The sequence below is a fragment of the Petromyzon marinus genome, chromosome 28, assembly GCF_048934315.1.
Source record: "Petromyzon marinus isolate PM22_M1 ecotype Great Lakes invasive population chromosome 28, UKy_Petmar_22M1.pri1.0, whole genome shotgun sequence".
Taxonomy (NCBI): domain Eukaryota; kingdom Metazoa; phylum Chordata; class Hyperoartia; order Petromyzontiformes; family Petromyzontidae; genus Petromyzon; species Petromyzon marinus.
Genome location: NC_133694.1, coordinates 4462634 through 4481112, shown reverse-complemented (window position 1 = coordinate 4481112; position 18479 = coordinate 4462634). Strand labels below are relative to the sequence as shown.

General features: G+C 50.8%; 1 protein-coding gene across 4 annotated transcripts in view; it reads right to left on the bottom strand.

Annotated features, from left to right (window-relative positions):
- LOC116946935 (histone-lysine N-methyltransferase MECOM-like) overlaps nt 1-18479 on the bottom strand; it is a 313772-nt gene that overhangs the window by 282302 nt on the left and 12991 nt on the right. The gene's annotated exons all lie outside the window — the stretch shown is intronic.

Genomic DNA, 18479 nt, shown 5'->3' with positions numbered 1-18479 from the left:
ATTTAGTATGTGCCTGACATTCTTGGCCCAAGCGTCCGTAAGCCATCAAGCGTTAACAGCTCAGATGACCCACACGCGCACACGCACGCACACATACGTACGCACACATGCGCATATTCAGTGAATCGAAAGTTTTACTCGAAACTTAATGGGAAGTGCTGCGGTCTTGTAAAACACAACGGTGATCGTTAAAGCTCGGACATTTTTTGATATCGCGTCCATGCAAACCCAGTTGGCATTTAAGCTAATTCGAGCCTTCACTCGTTAAAGTCGAGCCAAATGCTCAGAGCAGTTGGCAATTCGCTGAACTGGCCGATCCCGATCCGATCGCAGAATTATGGCCAATTCAATTCAAAAAAGGAACCTTTAAATTGTCCACCCTCGTTTGGAGCACGAATCGACGGGATGGTAGCGGGTGCCTGAAATGTGTAACGTAGCCGTGCTGTACACAACTTCGGCCGAACATTAAAGGCCCATTAGACGGAACGGTCTCGTTAAACGGTAACACTTGCATGTGTAAATGTGCTTTTATAAGGGATCCAGTGGAAGGTAGCGGCTACTATACTAAACTTGAGCGACGTCCTATCTGAAGAGCCGTCCACTAAGCCATATAAATAACTGCCACTTGGTGTGTATATATACGTATGTGTATGCCAGCGTATGTATGCCAGTGTGTGGTCGAGGGGGCTAAACGGGGCATGGCACGGGTTAGAGAAGAGATGGAGCGATGTGGTACAGGAGAACGTGGAGCTGAGTGGACTTGCCGATGACTGGTACCAGGGATGTCAAGATCGGCCTCTGTGGAGGAGACTCGTGAAGGACGCTGCTGGGCAGTTGGAGGCAGTCGCCCTCCAACAACAACGGAGGGCGGAGGAGCGACAATCACAACAACGAGCGGAGCGCCGGGTGGCTAAAGCACAGCAAGTTGGCACAATAGGGGACACAGGTGGTGCATCAGCCAGTCGTCTCAGTCAGTCAACCCGTGGCACCATGGATCTGCCCCGTGACCTCCTGCCAGCGGGCGTTCGACACTTCACGTGGCCTCAAGGTGCACATAGCCTGACACAAGCGTCGTGGTGACGTCACCGCCGCTTAGTGGCGAATGGCGGTTGTTTTTGTCTATGCGAGTCATCTGAGCCGGGCAAAAACAATGGCACCTGGGTCTGTCCCATGAACTCCTGCCTGGCGAGCCTTCCGACACTTTCACGTGCGCACCTAGCCTGGCACAAGCGCCACGGTGACGTCGCAGCAAATGGCGGCAGTTGGTGTACATTGAATGTGCGAGTGCCCCCCGACCGGGCCCGCCCGCCACCCCCCAATCGAAATTTCAAGCCCATTAGCTAATTAATGTGTTCGTCAAAATCACCATTCTCATCATTATCATCGGCCACGAAGCGTATCCGCCGCTTGAAGAAGGCCGTTTGCCATTCGCTGGCGGTGTCGCGATGGGACGATCCACTTGTCTGCCGCACACGAGCTGCTGACCTCGTCCCTTGCGCGTGTCCACCCTTTTTGGCTGCCATTCCGCCGTGGGTTTCGAGCGCCGCCGCCGTCGTCATCATCATCGTTCTCCCCTTCCCGTGCGGGAGTGGAATGGTCCATTGAGCAGCGGTGGGGGTGCATGCGACGGGGCATTGTTCCTGCCCCAGCCCACCAGGCCGCTTACTTTTCTTAACAATCAAAAAACGACGTCTCTTAAGTTGCATTTTGGACCCCTGAATCCGTGCGTTGGTTCCTCTTTTTCTGCCTCGGAGTTGTAATTCCCAGTATGACTCTTCCCACGTGTGTGTGTTGGGAGTGGTGGTGTAGCGGTTAGCGCGCTGAGCTACGAACCGAGCGTAGCAAGTTCGATTCCCGCTCAACGGCCAACACCGGTGACGATTACCTGAACCGGTCCTGGGACGCCTAGGTCCTCTAATGAGTCCCTGGTGCGATATGTAAACATCGCCACTGGGGAGATAATGGCGGCTGGGTGTGGTGCTGGCCACACACCCCGTCGTGTGCTGTTCCGGCCTTCGTAGGTGCTCGCTAACAGCACTTGACCCAACAGTCTGATGAGGCTATACGGGGGGGGATCTTTGTCTTTTGCATCAGTTTCATCTGTGGTACTCGTTTTTTTGTTGGTTATTGTTCATATTTCTGATGCGTACGTCAATAGCAGGGCAATATTCACCGATTGAACACTGCCCCGTTGCTTTTAATCATCACCGTTCGGCTATCCAAAAAATGATGCCAATCCGAACATGCTCGCCTCTTTATAGCCGACGATTTAAAAAGAACATGCAAGCGATCGTTACGGTTCAGTAGTAACGCGTGGCAGCCACGGGGTTGTGCTTATATACTATATAGACTATGTACTTAATTAATATTTACGTATTTTTCTGTGACTTGCTATGTATCCTATACTTTGCACTTCTATCGATGTTTGTACTTTTTGTTATTGTAACTTTCTGACCCCGTGCCCCAACTGGACATTTGTGAAAAAGAGCTTTATAGTTCATCGGGATTCCTTCATGATAAAGCGAACATTCTGATTCTGGTTGTTGGAATCTATGCCACCCCTGCGTATACAATGGAACATTCCATAGCTCACACCTGTTCGGACAAACTGAGCACCACCGTTGGTATGCAGGAGTGGAATGGACCATTGTGCAATGGTAGCGGAGGGGAGGGGGGCCCAATTGGCTATTGGAACAAAAAGGCCCACCCAGCTCTGGTTAGGTACCACATAATTGCATACTTGTGTGTGACAGCTGGCTTACCTTTACAACTGCAGAGAAAACTTTAACTCGGCTGAATAGCTGTGTATAATAATATCCTTACCTTAAACCCCCGAGGTTTATTTTCAGAGAGGAAGTAATTTTAATGCTTGATAGCTTAACATGCAATGTGTTCTTAAATATCCTGACTCCCACCAGCCCTCCACCTCTCCACCCCGACCTGGCTGTGCGTACAATAATGAAATGTGGGCAAAGGTATCTTGCGATACGTCTTAGAAAAGAAAAATATATCCTGCAAGTTTTTTTGCTTTCGTATTGTTCATCAGTATTTATTGCCATCTTTAGACCGTTCGCTTCGGGTTTTTTTTCGTCAGTGATAAGGTGTTCGTGGTTGTGCTGTGCGCTTTATTAGCTCATGTAAATATACCGCGCACTGTCTAACGCGATTAAGACGGCAACAATAATTTTCACAACGAATTTGTCAATAACACTGTGGCCACAAACAGCAGGCGACGTTTCAGGCAATGGCCCTTTTTGATAGCACAACATTCAAAGGTTACTAATTGCCTGCAGAGTTGGCCAGGTTATGCCAGTATATCAATGGATTCCTGAATCTATCTGTGCAGAGCTGCCAATGTTACCCCCTTGGTATGCGTTAGTTTTCTGCAGGTTTTTTGTCGTTTCCTGCAACGCGCAGCCAAATAACCAAACATCTCAATGTAGCAATCGCCTCCTGAAAAGGAGTCGCGTGACTCAGAAAGCCGTTCCCGGGTAAACAAAGGAATTATTGATCATATATAAACATGTAAAAGTGCAGGCCTGCAATTGCTTTCCAATGCCACTGCCGGCAGAAGGACCTCCACCAGAGTGAGCTCCAGAAATCCCTTCTAGACGATACTTGACCGACTCTTGCACACTGGTCAAGACGTCTTAGAAGAAGTGGGCGTGCCCAAATATTACCCCACCACACACAACCTGCCCATCGACTGCGACATGCCCGCTAACAAGTGCAGGGTGGAAAGAAGCTGGTGGATTTAACAAACCTATCCGTCGTCTTAACTTCCGCACCGGGACATTGAATCAAACCGGCACAGCAATTCCAGTGTGCTAACCACAAGTGCAGCCTCCTGGACAGCTGTGAAAAACATGCTTTATAGCTCATCGGATTCCTCAAGTATAAATATTCTGATTCTGAGCAACTCAACATGGCAGTAGTGTTATTAAATTGCCAATCATCCGTAACAGAGGTTCTTAATTTGCAAATGGGAACAGGTGTGGGATTTACATTCAAGGTATCTTTTTCAAGACATTGAGTGCAATTAACCAATTTCACTCTCTTGAGCTGAGGCTCAATTTCCAACAGCGGTGAACAACGTGCGCAGGTCATGAACAAATGATAGTATATCCAGGAAACAGTGTCTTCAATGGCAAAGCATAACATGATCTGCATGTCAGGATGATATCACCGTGCAAGCGTCACGAAAGGAAGTCTCGAATGGCAACACAGCTTCACGCCAAGGCGTTGCACTTATTGTATCACCTTTACGTGAGCTATCGTGCCTCCGCGTTACAGACAGACACGTGCGCGCAATAGAAATGGGCACCCCTCGATGATAATTATTTGTCCTTTTCTTTAGGAGCGGTGTGACTTGGGCCTGTTTATAAGGTCCCGTATTTGCCGAAGGCTTCAACAGTACGTGTATGTACACGGGCAGGTCAATGTGGATTCCGGCCAGTAGGTGGCTGGTGGGGCTCTTGAGTAAGTGACCGTGTGTGCCCAGCTGCCACGTGTCAAATGGAGGCCTGATGCAGACCTCCATGCTCCACGTGACGTACGTACTGTTGCATTTTACGGACGTTCAAAATGTAAATGGGTTCCCGTCGATGTGGAAGCCCCTTATCTCTTCATTTCGAACGTGCAACGGACATAGCGATAGACAGACAGACAAACGGAGGGATGGCCCAACGGGAGAGAGCTGATGCGTAAACGGTGGAAGCAGTAAATAGTGCTAAAGTTCATTTTGCTGGCGAAGGGTTCAATATGGTCAGAAAACTATCGTTGCCAACTCTGACTGAGGCTATTCCTGGAGATTTTGTTTTTCCAACATGCCATTAATTGTACTGTTCGACCCGTTCACAATATCAAACCATCGTTTTATTGTGTGTGGCCGTAACGAGCGCCATTGAATTACGAGCACGCGTTACGTTAATTTAATCTCTTAAAATATCCCATTCTTTGAAAAAATCTCCCGGATTGCTTTCAGCGGTCACCAAGAGATCGACGCCAATTCCGGTCGAGCCGGGGACGACGGTTGACAACTCCGCAGCAAGGACCGGGGTCTCTTGCAGTTGCGAGCGAGCAAGCGATTGCGAGCGACTTGACTGACTGACTCAATGCACTTTTTGGCAATGTTTGAGAAGTGAGCCGGCGCAGGTGTTGATGGGGGGGGGCGCACTTGAGTTGGGTGCTCGGTGTCTCGCGGTGGATATAACGAGAGCAACCGCGCTCCGCTCGTCGTCGTAAAAAAAAAATACAAATGCTGACTCATCCCAAGAGAGAGAGAGAAACGTGTGAAGAGACAAACTGTGAATGTTTCCGAGTTTTTTTCGGCGCAACAACCAAAAAAAGCACACACACACAGTGTCGAACGTGAGACGGAAATTTCCATTGCACTTTTGCAGGAGGAATCAAATCTGATTTTTTTTTTAAACCCATCAGATAATGTTCGTGGAAAACATATGTTTGGTGGTTTAAAGAAATAAGATGAGCGTGGAAGATTTTTCAGTGATTAACGGGTTTGGAGAAAACATTTTTTTACGAGCACCGTTTACTTTAAAGGTGTAAAGTTGCATCGAGCAATATTGATTATTAAGCTGGTGATAGGGTGGCGTGGTGGTGCAGCGGTTAGCGCACTGAACCTGGCGAACCTGAGTTAAATTCACAGTCACTGCTAACATGAGTGGAGAGTCATACCTGATGTGTGTGTGCTCCCTTTTATCAACCCACACGATCCAGTGTGGTGAAGTATGGTCAAACCATCCCCACGACTGACATTGCCGTGAATTATTTTATTTTGTATTCACTATTAAGCTCACAATACGTGTAGCGAGCTGTGCCTGTACAGGGATCAATATTTTGTTTTGATTACAATTCTCACGCAACTGTATCGTGCAAGTTGTTAGATTAGTGGCCGCTATATTTACCCCAGTATTAAAGTAACAATTCTCCATTCCTGAAACGATTTGTGGCCCTGATTCGAGACAACGTTTTGAGTTTCGGGGATGGTAAATTGTTACAGCACTCGTTTAAAGGTAATAAACTTTCCTAGCATTCAGTGGGCATGTCAACAACAATAACCACAGTGTTATCAATATCGCAACATATCACTCAGTTTGGCGTTCTAAAATTAATTCTAAAAATATATAAATCATTACCAAGTTCCTGTACATAAGTTAAACTCGTGGGTTGTTAAGTCACTGTAATGGAAAACACACGCATTATTGATCGTATCCTATGATATTCTAAGGTTTATATTTGCGTCGTGTGTGGTAATGCCACTTTAAACATGTATACATTCTGCATATCTGATGGGAAACACTTTGACATTTCTCGCACCTGCTTTCCAACTGTGCTTTCTGTGTCATGGCATTTCACCGCAGGTAGCAGCACGCAGCGTAACAGCCCTGCGTCAGTCCCAGGACCAGCCCAGGAACATATCGTCGCACAACCGCTCCTCAAACCACTCCAATACCACTCCCCTACGGGAGGGTACTCAGAGCCCCCAACTTCAAGGTCATTCCCAGACCCCTGCCGCGAGCATCGACTCGGTGCAAGCTTCGCCCCCCTCCCCTCCCCCCATCGGTGTCGTCACGGCGGTCACTTCAGTTGGATACTCGAATCCCAGTGGCGTAGCTATCGAGTGCACAGGCAGTGCAACCGCACACGGGGCCCAGATGCTGGGTTACTAAGAGGGAGGGCGGGGGGGCGGTGGTGGCGCTTGGCCATTTAAATCTTTGCACCAGAGCTCACGCCAAGCACGCTGAGCCACTGTTAAACCACCACAGATCTCACGGTCGTCACAGTGAATATGTAGCGTGAACAGTGCGCACTAGCAGAGCTTCATTTGTCGCAGAATAATGTTCAGGTCTACGACAGACTGGAGCAGCGATATGAATATTTAGACACAGCCGTAGCTAGGGGTATACTGGATGTGGTGTGCCAGGTGCAGAAATATTTAATTTTCCCGGGTCACTAACTCAAACCGGATCTGGCTATGAAATTAATCCCAGCGTGCAGTGCTTCATCATTAACTTCAGCCCACTGTTACTCCACTGCTGGATGAAGGCCTCTCCCACATCACGACGTTGATTATGGGGATTGATTGGCCATACCTCACCATTAGTGCGGGTTTTGTTAAGTAAATAAGGGGTGGGGGGGGGGCGAGGAGGCGAAGAAGCGAGGAAGGAGTGGGGGGGGGGGAGTTGACCCACGAACAGTTCAGATATCACTTTCCACCAACGTTAGCCGTGGGCCGGGAATCGAACATAGAAGTGGCAGGTTTGGAGCACAGCGCAAACCACTGCGCCACCAATTCCACTGCCCGCCCACCCACGCGCACGCACGCACGCACGCGCGTTCCCGATGCTGCAATCGCGTGGCGATCGCGTCTCTTTTTCGGAGAGCGGGGAGAAGACATCCGGCGACGGCGTCTTGGGCACCGGCCGATGCGAGCCGGGGCTTCTGCAATAGCTCGGGGTTGTGTGTGGCTTCCACTCAGACCCCCCCCCCCCTCCGCTTCCCAGTTGCACGCAGCCGCCGCGCAGAGCTTGCCCCCGAGCCCCGATGACGGCTAATCGATGGCGAGTAAAAGGCGATTGTCGGTTATTTATTGCTCGCGAAATTACGCGGGGAGTGCATCGGTCCACTGGCGGGACCGCGGCGGGCTTTCGGTGAGCGAACGCTGGGCCCAACCGCTACAGAGGTTGTGGGGGGGGGGGTGAGAGCAGGGCACGGGGCCCTCGCTAACGACCACTTACATATGCAAGCCGCATGTGTGTGCGCGCGCGTGCATCATCCGGAATGACAGCCGGATCGTTACATCATCACTCCAGACCGCGCCGCACGCGGTCGGCGGGGGTCGTCTTCCAGCCGTCTCCCTGGTAGGTATGGCAAAGCTTCAAATCAAGGCAGGTATGGTATGGTTGAGAAGCCCGGTTTAGGACGCGGATGGGAGACGCCGGCCTTGCTAGTGGCCGAATGCGCGTCGCCAGGAGCCGATTGGGTTGTGTGCATGCCCGGTCAGCGAGATGGCGGTGCAGCAGTGAGATTCTTGAATCCAAGTGTGCGGAGTTGTCAAGGGATACTCGCTCGCGTGCGGCGGTGGATTTTGTCGGGGGGTGCTAACCTCCCACAAAGCCGTTCATGGAATTGGACGAAAAAACGCTGTGCAGGAGCATCCGGAAAGACTGCCTTGAGACTCGGTTAGGCATTGCGTGGTAACTAGGTGGCATTTAATGTAGCGACATCCTCGCAACGGTTTATTTCCTCGGGGATTTATGTTCCACTTAACATGTAGTTGTATGTTAACTGCTTTTTAGGTTGTAAAATATTCATTACACAGGATAGGTACCACGTGAATGTAAATGTGGACGGCATATATGATCAAGTGTGCATGTGTGTGCGCAGGTGTGCAATTGAAACATCTGCCCGTGCTTTTGTTTGCAATTGCCACCCACGCGCTTGAGGGTATGATTACGCGATCGCTCTTGCGTGAACTATGAATTTAGATGTTTGCAACAAAGGTGGCAAAGCAGGGAGGCAGGCAGAGCTCACTCACGGAGACTTGGGTGAGTGGACGGAGTGATGTTGAGGTCAACCATGAGCAACTGTCCGCCTTCCTGTCAAGGCAACCTCCCGTAGTGAATTACAGCAAAACCATGAGTTTGCGAAATCCTATTAAACGCCAGTCAACTGACCACTGGGATGCTGATGCTGCTGCGGTGTGCCGGTTAGCGCGCCACAATTCAGAGGTCACCGGTTCAAATCAATTTCCTGGCGCGGCAGTTGAACCAACAGTGCAGTCTTCTTTTAAAATCCCACCCTCTCCTGTCCATCCAGCGGTATTTTTTTAATGAGGGCAGCACAGTTAGCAGGTCAATGTTCGGTGTGGTCAAATTGTGGATAAGTCCCACCATCTTATCCGAGACGTCTGCTCCAGCGTGGAAGAGTAGGCCAAAAGCGCGCTCCAGTTACCGGATACCCTCCGCAGAGCTCCTCCCCATCCACAGCGGAGTGCCCCTCGCAGCCAGCATTGGCACGAGGCGTGCATATTGCAGGTGCTGCGCCTTCGTCTCGTGACTAACTAGCAGCCGATGACCGCTAGTTGGCGCATAGCTCGCGTTCTAGCGGCCGCGAGTGACCACGCCGCATAGGTGGGTTTGGAGAGGAGACGGAGGGAAGGGAGGGGGGCGGCGGTGTGTCTCGGTGTTTAGCCACTGGCAGTGTTGTTCAGCCACAGAAATTATTGCGCGTCCCCGCCTCCTCTCCAATATTCTCCACGGGGGGCATTAAATCATTGTTAGCATTGTGTCGGGGTTTGTGCGCCCAAATGAATCGCTCATTGTTCCTGCTACCCCCTCCCCACACACCCGATTCATTTAATTGTCTCTCTGGGTTCTCGAGTCCATCGGGAAGTAAATGCGGCGAGGCTCATTGTTGGCGCGCATTCGTACCAGCTCGCGCACGCGTTCCATGCAGTCATCACGATTGGCTTTGCAAGTCAAGTCACACGGCATCCGAAAAGGCAAGAGAAATCAAATAATAGATGTCACTAGAAACAGTGTCCCTCCCGGATTATAAGACGCACTTATTTCTCCATTTTCAAGGAAACGGTTGTGGGGGCGGGGGGGGGGCGGGGGCGTCTTATAATCGGGTACGCGTGTTCGGGGGTGCGTCTTATATTCCGGTGAATACGGTAATTGTATGCGGGTAACCTTCCAAAACGCTCAGATGCAAATGTATCCCGAGACCCTCTGCACCCTGATTTCAGGAGCCCAATGAAGAGAGCAAAGGCCTTCGATTAGTTCGGCTGCGGCTGTGCCAAGTTTCAGCTTTTTATTCGTGTCACGTGCAAGATGCACGCACGGCCTTAATAGGCGCTCGCTAACACGAGATCCATTCTCGGATATTCGCATCGCCGTTGTAAATCTTTGCCTTGTTGTGTTTGTACAGATACCGTTTAACATGGTTACCGAGTGCGGTGTATTGTACTGCGTTTGCTTTCAAGTACTGCCTTTAGACGTCGCTGGTATGCGTTCACGTTACGAAGTGCATATTGAACCAGACGTGGACCACCATAAGGTAGACTCAGACTAACACTAAATACCGTAATCTTCTCATTCTAATTACGCTGCGGAAAATAAGACGCTCCAAAGAAAGTGTGTGCCCCGTGTCAATAAAGTTATACACAAGTCTGGTCTCACACACACAAAAGACAAAAATACCCCGTAAAGGATAAACAGACTGTAGGGGCAAGTGCTGTGAGCGAGCAACCTATGAAGGCCGGCGCGGCACACGAAGGGGTGGGTGACCAGCACCACGCGCGACCCGCCTTTGTCTCCCTCAGTGGCGATGTTTACACACCGCATTAGATAGTCATTTGAGGCTGAGTCGACCTAGGGGAGGTCCAGGACCGGTTCAGGTAATCGTCACTGGGTGTTGGCCGTGAGCGCGCTAACCGCTGCACCACCACTCCCCGCACGCACGCACCTACCTCAGTATAAGACGCGCTCCCTCAACTGTCCCTTTAAACTACAGCTGTGAAATTCGAGAGCGTCTTATAATCCGGCGAATGCAGTCCTTTGTGTGCCGTGTACCTCGTAATCTACTTCACACGCGACCGATAACTTTTCATGGAAAAGCTCGCAAACAATTTGCTCCTAAAAACGGTATCGTGACATACAAACACACACACAAAACATTATATCTATATGTTTGTATGATCCTTTGTGTCGCTGTTGTCTCCCGAGGTACGTCAAATTAACACGGGCACGGTTGTGTTTGACAAACGGAGCGTACCATAAAGTTACGGACAGATGTCAGCGCAATTTTTTTTTTATGAGACGCGTCACCCCGTCCCTACCCCCTCCCAGCCTCTCCTCCCCCCCACCACTACCACCACCACTAATAACAACCGGGTCAAACTTTACTCACACAAAGCAGACCACTTTACACTTTACTGTTGTTTGTATTCTGACTTTCATGTCTGGCTTTGCAATGCAATCACGCTCTGTCATATACAGCAGCGTATGAAGCCATATAATATACTGCTCCTGTGTGCTCTATTGGGGGAGGGGATGGCGAGGGGAGGGAGTGGTGGTGCAGAGGTTAGAGTACTGCGCCATGAACCCGGTGACCCTCCCCCCACCCCCCCCCCTAACTTCCATTCGTGTTCACGGATTTGTTTGACCAATACTTCATCACGTTGGCCAGTGCGGGTTTGCCGAAAAGAGAGGCCCCAATGCCGGCTTCGGATATCTCTCTCGAATCATCGGGTTTACAGATTAAGCGCGGCGTGCTAACCGCAGTGCCACCCCCTCTCCAACCAATGTTCCATAATTATTTTAGCGCCAGTGCGATTTGTAGAATTTCTCGCAAAAGCTTTAATCGTCACGTCTGCCCTAACCGAGCCGGGCGTTACACGGTTGGATTTTCTCTGGGTTCTCCAATTTCCTTCCACATTAAGTGATTTCAGGCTGCCACAGTGGCTAGATATTAACTACCTTGCCTGGTATACAGGAGGTCGTTGATTCGATCCCGACCCTGACGCTTGCTGTATATTTGGAGTTTGCGTGTGTCTCTCCACGTGGTCGCGTGGATTTTTATCTGGGTCCTACGGGTTTCTCCCTCCACATTTCTAATCAACATCACGCGTTTAGAGGATTTGGCTGCTATACATTTCCACGTGATAAACCACTTCGTAGAGCTATCATTCGTGGCCAGGTCGCTTCAGAAGGAGAGCTACGTAGCTCAGTGGACCTTACCTGGTAAAATAAATCAAAAATGTTTCGTTTTAGTTTGTCTAAGCCCACGTAACATTTAGACTCATTGCCATTATCCCAATTCGTGTGTCCCACTTTGCGTATCTCAGTGGTGTTAATTATAAGCATGCAATGTCTCCAAAGCCTAGTTTACGTCATCGATAAACCATTGGTATAGTGATAGGAGAGAGGCTGTGTATGACAGGAGTAGTAGGATTGACGTAAATGTCCCTCTAACTCCGGCTCGTTCAGGCAGCCCTCCCCCAGCCCCGTGCTTTGCGGCGATGAAAGTAAAATTGCATCCCATCCCATTATTCACCTGTCAATCACCTATGCATGGGGTTGCAACGATGGCGCAGTTGTTAGCGCAATGAGCTACGAGCATGGACCTGCAATCCTGAGTTGGGTTCCCGGCCACGGATAACATTAGGGGCGAGTTGAAACCAGCAGCGGATTGAGAATGGTCAGGAGAAGAAAAAAAACTCCACGCCGTATAATTACCGTCGGTATTTCCGCATTTACCCAATCGTTTTCGGGTCAAATGCGAATAACGTCGTTTATGTTACACCCTGCACGCGCCCGATGTTTACTAAACATGGTGTTGAAAAGCACTTATTCAATCGATCCACTATCAAAATCTATAAACACACAAACACAGATCTCCGTCTTAAGCTGATGCCATAACAACACCTGGATACGTGACTTCCAGATGTTAAGACAAGTGGCAATTAATGAATTGCCGTACACTCGCGTACCTCCTTCGTCTTCCTGTCTACCAACTGTTCGATCTTCTCCGCGCGGTGTCTTCAATTTCATCTTTAAAATTACGCGTCTCTGGCAGACTCGAGTTCAACTCCAGGCCAACGTATGTCGATATATCTTGAACCGCTTCCTGACCACCAGCACCTGCCCGCCCGCCTGCCCCCCTCCCCTCCCCCCCCCTTGACCACCCCGTTCTGACACAGCGTTGGGGAAGTATGGTCATATCATCCACCCCCCCCCCCCCTTTCCAGGGGCGGCCGTCATCCAGCGGTGAAACGATAACGGGATGTGTAATGTACTATGATTATTATGATCATTGATGTACCGCCCCCCCCCCCACGCCGGAGCCCGTGTCGACGAGGCCGGTCGAATGCGGTCCCTTGGAATCTGAAATGACACGCGGCGGCGGAACGTGCCCGCGCTGCGAGCGGCGGTGTTTGTGAGCTGGGGGTTCATTGCAGCCGGCTCCCTTACACGTCGTCCCGACCGCGGCGTGCCAGCGTCCACTATGCCCTTGACTTCTACGGCTGCGTTAAGACCGCTACTTGCACGGGAGTTACGTGACACATTCTCGGCTGAACGGCGACCCGAATATATATTTTTTTAATATAAAATTTCTGCGCGTGTTTTTCCGCACCCAGACACACCACGTCCGGTAAGCCTCTCGCTCTATGGCTGTAGCTATTTAGAGTCACGTGCCGCCTACCCAGGGCTACCTACGACTCGGAAGATGTCGAGAGGTGCATCGTGACGGGTTCAAGAACACACGTGCGTCACTTAAAGACCCTGTCCATTACAGTAGTGGTGTGCGGTGTGGTATTTATTAAGAATGATGCATAGTTAGTCTGCTAATCGGATAAGCATCGCTTACTAATAATATCCTTCGGACAATCACAATGGCAACTGTGATGAACTATGCGAGTAGATGATACAAATAATATGTATTGTTTTGATACAGCACCCTTTACACCATCGCGTATCAGAGCGTCTCACACACAACACCGATATACATTACCATAATGATGATTCTAATGTAACCATGTATCATCACGCCGGTCAGTGCTGGTGGTTTAAGATGGGGGGGGGGGGACAGATGCGGCAGCATAAAAGTACGGTACAACATGGATGTTGCTGCATTGCCCACTGCTTAAACTATGCCGCATATCAAACCTTAATTAATTCGTGATGATGTTGATGGCCAAGTATGTTGCAGATAACATCGACCCAAGACGTAACAACAGTCCCCTTTATAAACCCATCACAGCCTCGGTGAGTCTCAAGACTCATTTGTCAAGAGGGTTCTGCCTTAGGATGTTTGGCCCTTTCCCAATCGAGTCATTTTAAAAACGCGTGGAAGCCAGAATATATCCGCAGCACTCCCCAAGCACCATACAAGAGGCTAACGTCCAAATACCCTGTTTAACTTCATTGGCAGATGCGCATCAATAAGTGCATCCACGTGTTCGTAGAATAAGAGCGACGTTTTCTCCTGTAAAGATTAAAAACTTTTCTGGAATCAAATGTTGATATCCAAGTCCCAACATTTACCGTATTCTCCCGACAATAATGCTGTTTTTTCTCTCTGTATTTTACAACAAAAGTTGGTGGTGCGTCTTATAATCCGGCAGGTATGTGTGTGTTGGTGGCTTGGGACTCGATCTGTGTCACTTTAGTTGCACCAGAGACAAGTTTGGGGTGCGTCTTCCTTCCCGGAGCGTCTTATAATCCGGAGAATACGGTAATCGCCTTTTTTCAACCTAAACATACCCGAGCGTACGTCTGTATCCCACTGAAAGTGCGCCGCATTCAAATACGAACCCAGAATTTCGACAGCTGCGTTCCCGTAGATGGAGTATGACGATGGAGCTGACAAAAAGCCGGCGGTGGAGTAATTTCCCAGTAGGAAAATCGTACGCACTATTGTGTTCGTCGTGCACAGCCCTTCATCAACTCACGACGGGATGAAGACTCGTCATGGGATTTTGTTTGACCGCACTTGGTCACGTTGGTCAGTGTGGGTCGGCGACGAGAGAGGCCCAATGCCGGTTCAGATATCACTCGCCGTGGCCTGCAATCTAACTCAGATGGGCGTGTTTATAGATTAAGCACAGTGCGCTAAACCGCAGCGACACCCCTCCGACCAACGTTCCATAATTATTTTAGCGCGAGTATGATTCGTGTCGTTTCTCGCAAAAGCTCTAACGTCATATCTGCCCTAATCAACACCCCCTCAACTTTCAAAATCCGGCTAGAGACCCACGGCGCTTTTGTGACCACAGCCAATGCACGCCCCCACCCCCTACCTCCACTAACACAGTTCTTCAGTCGCAAACAGAAGTACACAATGCTCAAAATAATGTCAACTTTCAAGTCTCCGCCGCCGCACATCATTTATTTTGCTCGCACTCAAAGGAGACGGAACGACTCAGGGGGTACGGAGAGGAGGAATCCCAGACGAGCTTTCGTGAGCCACGCGGTGAGCCGGTGGCCAACGAGTTGTCCGAGCTCTGGCGTCCTCGACGTGCCAAGGCTGTTGGCGGCCAATGAATGGGCACGTTAACATGTGGGAGAGGAACCGCCGCGCCCGGGGAAAACCCACGCGTTGCGGTGCGAGGGTGGCCGCGGGCAACTCTCGTCGCATGCAAGATGGAACAGGGTGGAGTCGACTTTTTATTTTTATTTTCCCTCGACCGCTTTCATCCCTGGCAAGCCCAGGATGGTGGCACCTCCTCGACACCCACGCAGTCGCCGTGCACACTGCACCACCCGCGTGCCCCAGACCACGTCCACGGGCACAGATCTTAGCAGTGCCATAGCGACGGAGCGGTTCTGAATCGGCAGGAGGAGATTAACCGCAATGATCGCCGCGAAAACGAATCTCCCGCAAAGGCTCAACGCTCACCCATCAGCTCTGTTACAATTCAGTTCAGTTGCGCGCTTGCCGCTGAGATGGATCACACCGGTTCGATACCCGCACAAGCCAACAATGTTGTTGTTCTTATCAACTGGGGAGTTGAGATGCAGCTGTTTACAACAGTATATTTAAGTTGCTCTACGAATACAAGATAATCGTCCGTGCGTTCGCGTGATAGCCGAGATGTTTACCAACAATTTCAAAAAACAAGACGTCATAACCTTGTGATAACATTAAACGATAATAATGTATGGACTTGGCGATACACCGCTGGATGAAAGTCGTCTTAAGCTGTGTCGATCGTGGAGAGTAAGCGGAGTGGGGGGAAGCTGTTTGGACATACTTCACCACATTGGTTATGGCGAGTTGACCACCCCAGGACCGGTTCCAGATATCGCTCGCCACGGTTGTTAGCCGTGGTCGTGAATCGAACTCAGGGTCGCCGTGTTCGTGACGCAGTACACTAAATACCGCATCGACGCGACTCAAATATCAAGGTTTTACCGCTAATAGGGAAGACACGTTTATTATTCGAGAGCGATATGAACGTAAATCAGGTTCGGGTAAAGTTACTACAAATAGCCGTAATTCATAACATGTTTCTTTTTTTGTTGGGTTAGATCGCGTAAATATGAATGTGTCGTTAAACCCGCCACCACCCGACACAGCCAACGAGCACGGCTTCGTCACGTTAAGCAGAACGTGGCCAATTCGTCACGAGTACAGCACCACCGCTTGTGTGTCGGCGAGCAAACGGCCACGACCTTTAACAATCCGGGGTGCGACGTTTCTCCGACAAGCAGAGCCTCGTCTGAAGACAACTTAGAGGCAAAGACAGACCTCCCCCCACCACCCGCCCGAGTCTCAAACGTACCGTGCATCACAGCACGAGTGTGCAGATGTCCATGGCCGAGCTGCGTGCGACGCGTTTACCGCATCGGTGGTGCTCTTCGGGGTTGGGGGCAACGTCGCGATTAGGGCAGCTCACGCTGTGATCCCCGGGGCTATCCCCCTCGTCGTTCGATACCGGGGCACGGGCAACCATCGCTTTAAACAAAACAAAAAACCGGCGGTGGCGAATATCTTTACCGCTTGTAAGGCACCACCACACCCCACCGCACCTCCCCCCGGCATCATCCCGCATTGACCGACGTGAGGAAGAATGGACAAACAGCGCCCGTCGTGATGACGAAGGTGCGGGTACGGTACGGCAGACCTGACATTCAGCAGTGGATTTTAACAAAGTGTGTGTGTGGGGGGGGCGTGTTGTGTATCTGTGTGTGTGTTATTAATTTAAACACGCACGAGTCTGCGACGACACGTGCGTGACAACGCCGCCTTTGGACATCACAGCGCCCGCTCCGCCCTCCATCCACCCCGTACACGGAGTAACGATGAACAAACCCGTGTATGTATCGCACTGCACGTTGAACTTCCTTCGCACCGTACGCAGCCAACCGTGCTAGTCGGAGGTGCGAACGCACGGTACACAGGTTAAATTGAGAAGTTCCCTTCGTGTAAGGTTCCAATCAAGGCATCACGCACGGTGTCTAATTAGTATTATATCAATCAATGAATACGGACGGATTTATATAATAATAATAACAACATTAATAACAGTTATGTATACAAGGGAAGTCTTACTGAGTCTCAATGCTCTTGTACAAGAGGGGGTCCTGCTACACGAAGGATGTTTGGCCCATTGCGTTAACGGACGAGAGTTTTGTGCTTCGCATTACGAGGGGGGTGGTAACGTTGCCTTGCTTCCGCACGGTTGGAATTAACAATCCACGGCTGTGCCGCCACCTGCTGGCCACCCTCACAGCCCAAGCCTACACCACCCGGTGAGCTTGATGAGTCTCGCTCACTCAACCAATGCTCAGCTCCAACACTCCCAAGATCTGGTGTCCAATGCGCCCCCCACCCCCCCCCCCCAACCTCGTCAGATCTCCCTTTTGCAATGTCGCGTTGGGGGGCGGATGGGATGTGAGGGGGAGATGGGGGGGGGCACACCCGGCCAAAGCAGCGACCGGCAGTAGCAACGCATTTGGGAGACCGATTGTCGCACGCGTCGAGACGTCGCCTACGCAACACAGGAGACACGAGGTGGGGGGGGGGGGGGGGATAGGGAGAGATTGAGACGCTCACGGGGTGGGGAGGGAGAGGCGGAGAGGGAGGGCGGAGAGGGCTCACAGAAGAGATTGTGGATGGCAGAAGTTGCTGCTGCTGCTGCTGCTGGGAGAGTGGAGGTGGAGGGGGAGGCGTGGAGGGGGGGGGGGGCTGGCGGGTAGGGGTGTACCGCCGCTAATTAAGAGGGTGGGCTTTGTGTTGGTTGAGGTTGAAGAGTTCTTTGGGGGGCGGAGGGGAAAAGTGGTGGGGGGGGGGGGGGGTGAAGGAGTGAGCTTGGGGCGGGGAGGGGAAACTCTGGGCTGAGCTGGCGAGAGGCAGAATGGGGCTTGCACGCGTTCCACCAGTGGCCCCGGTCAATAACACCACTGGGAGCGTGCATTTTTAAACTCTATTACGCACAAAGGAGTCGATGTTCGCGCGCGGGGTACAGAGTCCATCGTTAACACACCGCGTCGCAACGCATTCTGGGGCAGAGCTGGCTATTTGGAGAGTGTGGTTCCCACTCGTGCGCCACGTTCCCTCGCCCACCTAAGTTCGAAACCCCGGCGACGGTTAACGTCAGTGGCGAGTGATATCTGAACCGATCGATCTTGGTGCCCTTCCGCTTCACTTACCCGCACTGACCGGTGTGGTGAAGTATGGTCAAACAACCCCCCTCCCCCCTCTCTCCGCGTACGACCGACATAATATGCCGTAGATTGACAAAGCTCCGGACATTATTTTTGTGTTATTCATACTACCCGCAAATGCTGTCTTATAATTTCCAACCATCATCCACGCAAAGGATATGGAACACAGGTAGCAGACTGCGTGTGACTCACACCAATGTGCTCATACACATACAAAGACAAAGATAACCCTGCACAGTCCTTAACAGTTCGTTGGGGCAAGTGTTGTTAGCGAGTCACACCTAT